We start from the raw sequence: 14,316 nt of genomic DNA on the forward strand, positions 1-14,316 counted from the left end.
CTGATACCCAGCAACACAGACACACACTTACACCATGTAACAAAGACATACAATGACACCAAGTAACAAAGACATACACTGACACCAAGTAACAAAGACACACACTTACACCAAGTAACACAGACATCCACTGACACCAAGTAACAAAGACACACACTTACACCAAGTAACACAGACATACACTGACACCAAGTAACAAAGACATACACTGATACCCAGTAACAAAGACACACACTTACAACAAGTAACAATGACAGACACTGATACACAGAAACTCATACACACACTTACACCAAGTCACAAAGACATACACTGACACCCAGTAACAAAGGCATACACTGAAAACCAGTAACAAAGACACACAATGACACCAAGTAACAAAGGCACACACTGACACCAAGTAACCTAGACATACACTGATACCCAGTAAAACAGACACACACTTTCAGCAACTGACAAGGACATACACTGACACCAAGTATCAAAGAAATTAACTGATAGCCAGTAACACAGACACACACTTACACCATGTAACAAAGACATACACTGACACACAGTAACAAAGACATACACTGACACCCAGTAACACAGACACACACGGATACCAAGTAACAAAGACATACACTGACACCCATTAACAAAAACGTACACTGACACCCAGTAACAAAGACATACACTGACACCAAGTAACTAAGACATTCACTGAAACCAAGTAACACAGACACACACTTACACCAAGTAACAAAGACATACACTGACACCAAGTAACAAAGACATACTCTGACAGCAAGTAACAAAGACATACACTGATACCCAGTAACACAGACACACATTTACTCCAAGGAACAAAGACATACACTGATACTCAGTAACACAGACACACACTTACAGCAAGTAACAAAGACAGACAAAGACACCAATTAACAAAGACATACACTTACACCAAGAAACACAGACATACACTGAAACAAGTAACAAAGACACACACTTACACCAAGTACACAGACATACACTGACACCAAGTAACAAAGACATACACTGACACCCAGTAACACAGACAAACACTTACACCATGTAACAAAGACATGCACTGATACTCAGTTACACAGACACACACTTACACCAAGTAACACAGACATACACTGACACCCAGTAACAAAGTCATGCACTGATACCCAGTAACACAGACACAAACTTACACCAAGTAACAATGACTGACACTGATACCCAGCAACACATACGAACACTTACACCAAGTAACACAGACATACACTGACACAAAGTAACAAAGACATACGCTGATACCCAATAACACAGACACACACTTACACCAAGTAACAAAGACATGCACTGATACTCAGTTACACAGACACGCACTTACACCAAGTAACACAGACATACACTGACACCAAGTCACAAAGACATGCACTGACACCCAGTAACAAAGACAGACACTGATACCCAGTAACAAAGAGACACAATGACACCAGGTAACAAAAACATACACTGACACCAAGTAACAACGACATACACTTACACCCAGTAACAAAGACATACACTGACACCAAGTATCAAAGACATACACTTACACCAAGTAACACAGACATACACTGACACCAAGTAACAAAGACACACACTTACACCAAGTACACAGACATACACTGACACCAAGTAACAAAGACATACACTGATACCCAGTTGCACAGACACACACTTACTCAAAGTAACAAAGACAGACACTGATACCCAGTACCACAGACACACACTAACACCAAGTCACAAAGACATACACTGACACCCAGTAACAAAGACAAACACTGACACCCAGTAACAAAGACCCACACTGACACGAAGTAACAAAGACACACACTGACACCAAGTAACAAAGACATACACAGTCACCAAGTAACAACGACATACACTGATACCCAATAACACAGACACACACTTACACCAAGTAACAAAGACATACATTGATACCCAGCAACACAGACACACACTTACACCATGTAACAAAGACAAACAATGACACCAAGTAACAAAGACATACACTGACACCAAGTAACAAAGCCACACACTTACACCAAGTAACAAAGACATACACTGACACCAAGTAACAAAGACACACACTGACACCAAGTAACACAGACATACACTGTCACCAAGTAACAAAGACACACACTTACACCAAGTAACAGAGACATACACTGACACCAAGTAACAAAGACATACACTGATACCCAGTAACACAGACACACACTTACAACAAGTAACAATGACATACACTGATACACAGTAACTCATACACACACTTACACCAAGTCACAAAGACATAAACTGATACCCAGTAACACAGACACACACTTACAACAAGTAAGAATGACAGACACTGATACACAGTAACTCATACACACACTTACACCAAGTCACAAAGACATACACTGACACCCAGTAACAAAGGCATACATTGACACCCAGTAACAAAGACACACAATGACACCAAGTAACAAAGGCACTCACTGACACCAAGTAACATAGACAAACACTGATACCCAGTAACACAGACACACACTTACACCAAGTCACAAAGGCACACACTTACACCAAGTACGCAGACATACACTGACACCAAGTAACTAAGACATACACTGATACCCAGTAACACAGACACACACGGATACCAAGTAACAAAGGCAGACACTGACACACAGTAACAAAGACATACACTGACACCCAGTAACACAGACACACACGGATACCAAGTAACAAAGACATACACTGACACCCATTAACAAAAACCTACACTGACACCCAGTAACAAAGACATACACTGACACGAAGTAACAAAGATATTCACTGATACCCAGTAACACAGACACACACTTACACCAAGTAACAAAGACATACACTGACACCAAGTAACAAAGACATACACTGACAGCAAGTAACAAAGACATACACTGATACCCAGCAACACAGACACACACTTACACCATGTAACAAAGACAGACAATGACACCAAGTAACAAGGACATACACTGACACCAAGTAACAAAGACACACACTTACACCAAGTAACACAGACATACACTGACACCAAGTAACAAAGACACACACTTACACCAAGTAACACAGACATACACTGACACCAAGTATCAAAAACATACACTGATACCCAGTAACACAGACACACACTGACAACAAGTAACAATGACAGACTCTGATACACAGTAACTCATACACACACTTACACCAAGTCACAAAGACATACACTGACATCCAGTAACAAAGGCATACACTGACACCCAGTAACAAAGACACACACTGACACCAAGTAACAAAGGCACACACTGACACCAAGTAACATAGACAAACACTGACACCCAGTAACACAGACACACACTTACACCAAGTCACAAAGGCACACACTTACACCAAGTACGCAGACATACACTGACACCAAGTAACTAAGACATACACTGATACCCAGTAACACAGACACACACGGATACCAAGTAACAAAGGCAGACACTGACACACAGTAACAAAGACATACACTGACACCCAGTAACACAGACACACACGGATACCAAGTAACAAAGACATACACTGACACCCATTAACAAAAACCTACACTGACACCCAGTAACAAAGACATACACTGACACGAAGTAACAAAGATATTCACTGATACCCAGTAACACAGACACACACTTACACCAAGTAACAAAGACATACACTGACACCAAGTAACAAAGACATACACTGACAGCAAGTAACAAAGACATACACTGATACCCAGCAACACAGACACACACTTACACCATGTAACAAAGACAGACAATGACACCAAGTAACAAGGACATACACTGACACCAAGTAACAAAGACACACACTTACACCAAGTAACACAGACATACACTGACACCAAGTAACAAAGACACACACTTACACCAAGTAACACAGACATACACTGACACCAAGTATCAAAAACATACACTGATACCCAGTAACACAGACACACACTGACAACAAGTAACAATGACAGACTCTGATACACAGTAACTCATACACACACTTACACCAAGTCACAAAGACATACACTGACATCCAGTAACAAAGGCATACACTGACACCCAGTAACAAAGACACACACTGACACCAAGTAACAAAGGCACACACTGACACCAAGTAACATAGACATACACTGATACCCAGTAACACAGACACACACTTACAGCAACTGACAAGGACATACACTGACACCAAGTATCAAAGAAATTAACTGATACCCAGTAACACAGACACACACTTACACCAAGTAACAAAGACATACACTGACACACAGTAACAAAGACATACACTGACACCCAGTAACACAGACACACACGGATACCAAGTAACAAAGACATACACTGACACCCATTAACAAAAACGTACACTGACACCCAGTAACAAAGACATACACTGACACCAAGTAACAAAGACATTCACTGATACCCAGTAACACAGACACACACTGACAGCAAGTAACACAGACACACACTGACACCCAGTAACACAGACACACACTGACAGCAAGCAACACAGACATACACTGACACCAAGTAAAAATGACATACACTGACCCCCAGTAACACAGACACATACGGACACCAGGTAACAAATACACAGACTTACACCAAGTAACACAGACACACACTGACACCCAGCAACACACACAAACACTTATACCAAGTAACACAGTCATACACTGACACCAAGTAACAAAGACATACACTGATACCCAGTAACACAGACACACTCTTACAACAAGTAACACAGACATACACTGACACCAAGTCACAAAGACACACACTGACACCCAGTAACAAAGACATATAATGACACCAAGTCGCAAAGACATACACTGATACCCAGGAACACAGACACACACTGACACCCAGTAACAAAGACATACACTGATACCAAGTCACAAAGACATACACTGATACCCAGTAACACAGACACACACTGACACCCAGTAACAAAGACATATACAGATACCAAGTCACAAAGACATACACTGATACCCAGTAACACAGACACACACTGACACCCAGTAACAAAGACATACACTGATACCAAGTCACAAAGACAAACACTGATACCCAGTAACACAGACACACACTGACACCAAGTAACAAAGACACACACTTACACCAAGTAACAAAGACTTACACTGACACCAAGTAACAAAGACATACACTGACACCAAGTTACAAAGACATACACTTACACCAAGTAACAAAGACAGACAATTACACCAAGTCACAAAGACATACACTTACACCAAGTATTTTGACATACACTGACACCAAGTAACAAAGACATACACTGATACCCAGTAACACAGACACACACTTACACCAGGTAACAAAGACATACACTGACAACAATTCACAAAGACACACACTGACACCAAGTATTTTGACATACACTGATACCAAGTCACAAAGACATACACTGATACCCAGTAACACAGACGCACACTTACACCAAGTAACACAGACATACACTGACACCAAGTAACAAAGACATACACTGATATCCAGTAACGAAGACATACACTGATACCCAGTAACAAAGAGACACAATGACACCAGGTAACAAAGGCACACTCTGACACCAAGTAACAAAGACTTACACTGATACCCAGTAACACAGACAGACACTTACACCAAGTAACAAAACATACACTGACACCAAGTAACAAAGACATACACTGATACCCAGTAACACAAACAGACACTTACACCAAGTAACAAAGACATACACTGACACCAAGTAACAAAGACATACACTGATACCCAGTAACACAGACACACGCTTACACCAAGTAACAAAGACATACACTGATACTCAGTTACACAGACACAAACTTACACCAAGTAACAAAGACATACACTGACACCAAGTAACAAAGGCATACACTTACACCAAGTAACAAAGACATACACTGACACCAAGTAACACAGACATACACTGTCACCAAGTAACACAGACACACACTTACTCCAAGGAACAAAGACATACACTGATACTCAGTAGCACAGACACACACTTACACCAATAACAAAGACATACACTGACACCAAGTAACAAAGACATACACTTACACCAAGTAACAAAGACATACACTGACACCAAGTAACACAGACATGCACTGAAACAAGTAACAGAGACACACACTTAAACCAAGTACACAGACATACACTGACACCAAGTAACAAAGACATACACTGACACCCAGTATCACAGACACACACTTACACCAAGTAACAAAGACATGCACTGATACTCAGTTACGCAGACACACACTTACACCAAGTAACACAGACATACACTGACACCAAGTAACAAAGACATGCACTGATACCCAGTAACACAGACACACACTTACACCAAGTAACAATGACTGACACTGATACCCAGTAACACATACGAACACTTACAGCAAGTAACACAGACATACATTGACACCAAGTCACAAAGACATACACTGACACCCAGTAACAATGACATACACTGATACCCAGTAACAAAGAGACACAATGACACCAGGTAACAAAGGCACACTCTGACACCAAGTAACAAAGACATACACTGATACCCAGTAACACAAACAGACACTTACACCAAGTAACAAAGACATACACTGACACCAAGTAACAAAGACATACACTGATACCCAGTAACACAGACACACGCTTACACCAAGTAACAAAGACATACACTGATAATCAGTTACACAGACACAAACTTACACCAAGTAACAAAGGCATACACTGACACCCAGTAACAAGGACATACACTGACACCCAGTAACACAGGCACACGTGGACACCAAGTAACAAAGACATACACTGACACCCATTAACAAAAACATACACTGACACCCAGTAACACAGGCACACGCCTACAACAAGTAACAAAGACATACACTGACACCAAGTAACAAAGACATACACTGACACCAAGTAACGAAGACATACACTGATACCCAGTAACACAGACACACACTTACACCAAGTAACAAAGACATCCACTGATACTCAGTAACACAGACACACACTTACACCATGTAACAAAGACATACACTGACACCAAGTGACAAAGACATACACTTACACCAAGGAACAAAGACATACACTGACACCACGTAACAAAGACATACACTGATACCCAGTAACACAGACACACAATTACACCAAGTAACACAGACATACACTGACACCAAGCAAGAAAGACATACATGATACCCAGTAACACAGACACACACTTACACCAAGTAAAAAAGACAGACAATGACACCAAGTAACAAAGACATACAATGATAACCAGTAACAAAGACACACACTTACACCAAGTAACACAGACACACACTGACACCAAGTAACAAAGACATACACTGACACCAAGTAACAAAGACATACACTGATACCCAGTAACACAGACACACGCTTACACCATGTAACAAAGACATACACTGATACTCAGTTACACAGACACAAACTTACACCAAGTAACAAAGACATACACTGACACCAAGTAACAAAGGCATACACTGACACCCAGTAACAAGGACATACACTGACACCCAGTAACACAGGCACACGCGGACACCAAGTAACAAAGACATACACTGACACCCATTAACAAAAACATACACTGACACCCAGTAACACAGACACACGCTTACACCAAGTAACAAAGACATACACTGACACCAAGTAAAAAAGACATACACTGACACCAAGTAACGAAGACATACACTGATACCCAGTAACACAGACACACACTTACACCAAGTAACAAAGACATACACTGATACTCAGTAACACAGACACACACTTACACCATGTAACAAAGACATACACTGACACCAAGTGACAAAGACATACACTTACACCAAGGAACAAAGACATACACTGACACCACGTAACAAAGACATACACTGATACCCAGTAACACAGACACACAATTACACCAAGTAACACAGACATACACTGACACCAAGCAAGAAAGACATACATGATACCCAGTAACACAGACACACACTGACACCAAGTAAAAAAGACAGACAATGACACCAAGTAACAAAGACATACACCGATAACCAGTAACAAAGACACACACTTACACCAAGTAACACAGACACACACTGACACCCAGTAACACAGACACACACTGACAGCAAGCAACACAGACATACACTGACACCAAGTAAAAATGACATACACTGACCCCCAGTAACACAGACACATACGGACACCAGGTAACAAATACACAGACTTACACCAAGTAACACAGACACACACTGACACCCAGCAACACAGACAAACACTTATAGCAAGTAACACAGTCATACACTGACACCAAGTAACAAAGACATACACTGATACCCAGTAACACAGACACACTCTTACAACAAGTAACACAGACATACACTGACACCAAGTCACAAAGACACACACTGACACCCAGTAACAAAGACATATAATGACACCAAGTCGCAAAGACATACACTGATACCCAGGAACACAGACACACACTGACACCCAGTAACAAAGACATACACTGATACCAAGTCACAAAGACATACACTGATACCCAGTAACACAGACACACACTGACACCCAGTAAGAAAGACATATACAGATACCAAGTCACAAAGACATACACTGATACCCAGTAACACAGACACACACTGACACCCAGTAACAAAGACATACACTGATACCAAGTCACAAAGACAAACACTGATACCCAGTAACACAGACACACACTGACACCAAGTAACAAAGACTTACACTGACACCAAGTAACAAAGACATACACTGACACCAAGTTACAAAGACATACACTTACACCAAGTAACAAAGACAGACAATTACACCAAGTCACAAAGACATACACTTACACCAAGTATTTTGACATACACTGACACCAAGTAACAAAGACATACACTGATACCCAGTAACACAGACACACACTTACACCAGGTAACAAAGACATACACTGACAACAATTCACAAAGACACACACTGACACCAAGTATTTTGACATACACTGATACCAAGTCACAAAGACATACACTGATACCCAGTAACACAGACGCACACTTACACCAAGTAACACAGACATACACTGACACCAAGTAACAAAGACATACACTGATATCCAGTAACGAAGACATACACTGATACCCAGTAACAAAGAGACACAATGACACCAGGTAACAAAGGCACACTCTGACACCAAATAACAAAGACTTACACTGATACCCAGTAACACAGACAGACACTTACACCAAGTAACAAAGACATACACTGACACCAAGTAACAAAGACATACACTGATACCCAGTAACACAAACAGACACTTACACCAAGTAACAAAGACATACACTGACACCAAGTAACAAAGACATACACTGATACCCAGTAACACAGACACACGCTTACACCAAGTAACAAAGACATACACTGATACTCAGTTACACAGACACAAACTTACACCAAGTAACAAAGACATACACTGACACCAAGTAACAAAGGCATACACTGACACCAAGTAACAAAGGCATACACTGACACCCAGTAACAAGGACATACACTGACACCCAGTAACACAGGCACACGTGGACACCAAGTAACAAAGACATACACTGACCCCCATTAACAAAAACATACACTGACACCCAGTAACACAGACACACGCTTACACCAAGTAACAAAGACATACACTGACACCAAGTAACAAAGACATACACTGACACCAAGTAACGAAGACATACACTGATACCCAGTAACACAGACACACACTTACACCAAGTAACAAAGACATACACTGATACTCAGTAACACAGACACACACTTACACCATGTAACAAAGACATACACTGACACCAAGTGACAAAGACATACACTTACACCAAGGAACAAAGACATACACTGACACCACGTAACAAAGACATACACTGATACCCAGTAACACAGACACACAATTACACCAAGTAACACAGACATACACTGACACCAAGCAAGAAAGACATACATGATACCCAGTAACACAGACACACACTTACACCAAGTAAAAAAGACAGACAATGACACCAAGTAACAAAGACATACACTGATAACCAGTAACAAAGACACACACTTACACCAAGTAACACAGACACACACTGACACCAAGTAACAAAGACATACACTGACACCAAGTAACAAAGACATACACTGATACCCAGTAACACAGACACACACTTACACCAAGTAACAAAGACAAGGACTGATACCCAGTAACACAGACACACACTTACACCAAGTGAAAAAGACAGACACTGATACCCAGTAACACAGACACACACTTACACCAAGTAACAAAGACATACTCTGACACCCAGTAACACAGACACACACGGACACCAAGTAACAAAGACACACACTTACACCAAGTAACACAGACACACACTGACACCCAGTAACACAGACACACACTGACAGCAAGCAACACAGACATACACTGACACCAAGTAAAAATGACATACACTGACCCCCAGTAACACAGACACATACGGACACCAGGTAACAAATACACAGACTTACACCAAGTAACACAGACACACACTGACACCCAGCAACACAGACAAACACTTATACCAAGTAACACAGTCATACACTGACACCAAGTAACAAAGACATACACTGATACCCAGTAACACAGACACACTCTTACAACAAGTAACACAGACATACACTGACACCAAGTCACAAAGACACACACTGACACCCAGTAACAAAGACATATAATGACACCAAGTCGCAAAGACATACACTGATACCCAGGAACACAGACACACACTGACACCCAGTAACAAAGACATACACTGATACCAAGTCACAAAGACATACACTGATACCCAGTAACACAGACACACACTGACACCCAGTAACGAAGACATATACAGATACCAAGTCACAAAGACATACACTGATACCCAGTAACACAGACACACACTGACACCCAGTAACAAAGACATACACTGATACCAAGTCACAAAGACAAACACTGATACCCAGTAACACAGACACACACTGACACCCAGTAACAAAGACATATACAGATACCAAGTCACAAAGACATACACTGATACCCAGTAACACAGACACACACTGACACCCAGTAACAAAGACATACACTGATACCAAGTCACAAAGACAAACACTGATACCCAGTAACACAGACACACACTGACACCAAGTAACAAAGACTTACACTGACACCAAGTAACAAAGACATACACTGACACCAAGTTACAAAGACATACACTTACACCAAGTAACAAAGACAGACAATTACACCAAGTCACAAAGACATACACTTACACCAAGTATTTTGACATACACTGACACCAAGTAACAAAGACATACACTGATACCCAGTAACACAGACACACACTTACACCAGGTAACAAAGACATACACTGACAACAATTCACAAAGACACACACTGACACCAAGTATTTTGACATACACTGATACCAAGTCACAAAGACATACACTGATACCCAGTAACACAGACGCACACTTACACCAAGTAACACAGACATACACTGACACCAAGTAACAAAGACATACACTGATATCCAGTAACGAAGACATACACTGATACCCAGTAACAAAGAGACACAATGACACCAGGTAACAAAGGCACACTCTGACACCAAATAACAAAGACTTACACTGATACCCAGTAACACAGACAGACACTTACACCAAGTAACAAAGACATACACTGACACCAAGTAACAAAGACATACACTGATACCCAGTAACACAAACAGACACTTACACCAAGTAACAAAGACATACACTGACACCAAGTAACAAAGACATACACTGATACCCAGTAACACAGACACACGCTTACACCAAGTAACAAAGACATACACTGATACTCAGTTACACAGACACAAACTTACACCAAGTAACAAAGACATACACTGACACCAAGTAACAAAGGCATACACTGACACCAAGTAACAAAGGCATACACTGACACCCAGTAACAAGGACATACACTGACACCCAGTAACACAGGCACACGTGGACACCAAGTAACAAAGACATACACTGACACCCATTAACAAAAACATACACTGACACCCAGTAACACAGACACACGCTTACACCAAGTAACAAAGACATACACTGACACCAAGTAACAAAGACATACACTGACACCAAGTAACGAAGACATACACTGATACCCAGTAACACAGACACACACTTACACCAAGTAACAAAGACATACACTGATACTCAGTAACACAGACACACACTTACACCATGTAACAAAGACATACACTGACACCAAGTGACAAAGACATACACTTACACCAAGGAACAAAGACATACACTGACACCACGTAACAAAGACATACACTGATACCCAGTAACACAGACACACAATTACACCAAGTAACACAGACATACACTGACACCAAGCAAGAAAGACATACATGATACCCAGTAACACAGACACACACTTACACCAAGTAAAAAAGACAGACAATGACACCAAGTAACAAAGACATACACTGATAACCAGTAACAAAGACACACACTTACACCAAGTAACACAGACACACACTGACACCAAGTAACAAAGACATACACTGACACCAAGTAACAAAGACATACACTGATACCCAGTAACACAGACACACACTTACACCAAGTAACAAAGACAAGGACTGATACCCAGTAACACAGACACACACTTACACCAAGTAAAAAAGACAGACACTGATACCCAGTAACACAGACACACACTTACACCAAGTAACAAAGACATACTCTGACACCCAGTAACACAGACACACACGGACACCAAGTAACAAAGACACACACTTACACCAAGTAACACAGACACACACTGACACCCAGTAACACAGACACACACTGACAGCAAGCAACACAGACATACACTGACACCAAGTAAAAATGACATACACTGACCCCCAGTAACACAGACACATACGGACACCAGGTAACAAATACACAGACTTACACCAAGTAACACAGACACACACTGACACCCAGCAACACAGACAAACACTTATACCAAGTAACACAGTCATACACTGACACCAAGTAACAAAGACATACACTGATACCCAGTAACACAGACACACTCTTACAACAAGTAACACAGACATACACTGACACCAAGTCACAAAGACACACACTGACACCCAGTAACAAAGACATATAATGACACCAAGTCGCAAAGACATACACTGATACCCAGGAACACAGACACACACTGACACCCAGTAACAAAGACATACACTGATACCAAGTCACAAAGACATACACTGATACCCAGTAACACAGACACACACTGACACCCAGTAACGAAGACATATACAGATACCAAGTCACAAAGACATACACTGATACCCAGTAACACAGACACACACTGACACCCAGTAACAAAGACATACACTGATACCAAGTCACAAAGACAAACACTGATACCCAGTAACACAGACACACACTGACACCAAGTAACAAAGACTTACACTGACACCAAGTAACAAAGACATACACTGACACCAAGTTACAAAGACATACACTTACACCAAGTAACAAAGACAGACAATTACACCAAGTCACAAAGACATACACTTACACCAAGTATTTTGACATACACTGACACCAAGTAACAAAGACATACACTGATACCCAGTAACACAGACACACACTTACACCAGGTAACAAAGACATACACTGACAACAATTCACAAAGACACACACTGACACCAAGTATTTTGACATACACTGATACCAAGTCACAAAGACATACACTGATACCCAGTAACACAGACGCACACTTACACCAAGTAACACAGACATACACTGACACCAAGTAACAAAGACATACACTGATATCCAGTAACGAAGACATACACTGATACCCAGTAACAAAGAGACACAATGACACCAGGTAACAAAGGCACACTCTGACACCAAGTAACAAAGACTTACACTGATACCCAGTAACACAGACAGACACTTACACCAAGTAACAAAGACATACACTGACACCAAGTAACAAAGACATACACTGATACCCAGTAACACAGACACACGCTTACACCAAGTAACAAAGACATACACTGATACTCAGTTAACAGGCACAAACTTACACCAAGTAACAAAGACATACACTGACACCAAGTAACAAAGACATACACTGACTCCCAGT

This window comes from Heterodontus francisci, unplaced genomic scaffold (genome assembly GCF_036365525.1).
Source record: "Heterodontus francisci isolate sHetFra1 unplaced genomic scaffold, sHetFra1.hap1 HAP1_SCAFFOLD_50, whole genome shotgun sequence".
In the NCBI taxonomy this organism is placed as follows: Eukaryota; Metazoa; Chordata; class Chondrichthyes; order Heterodontiformes; family Heterodontidae; genus Heterodontus; species Heterodontus francisci.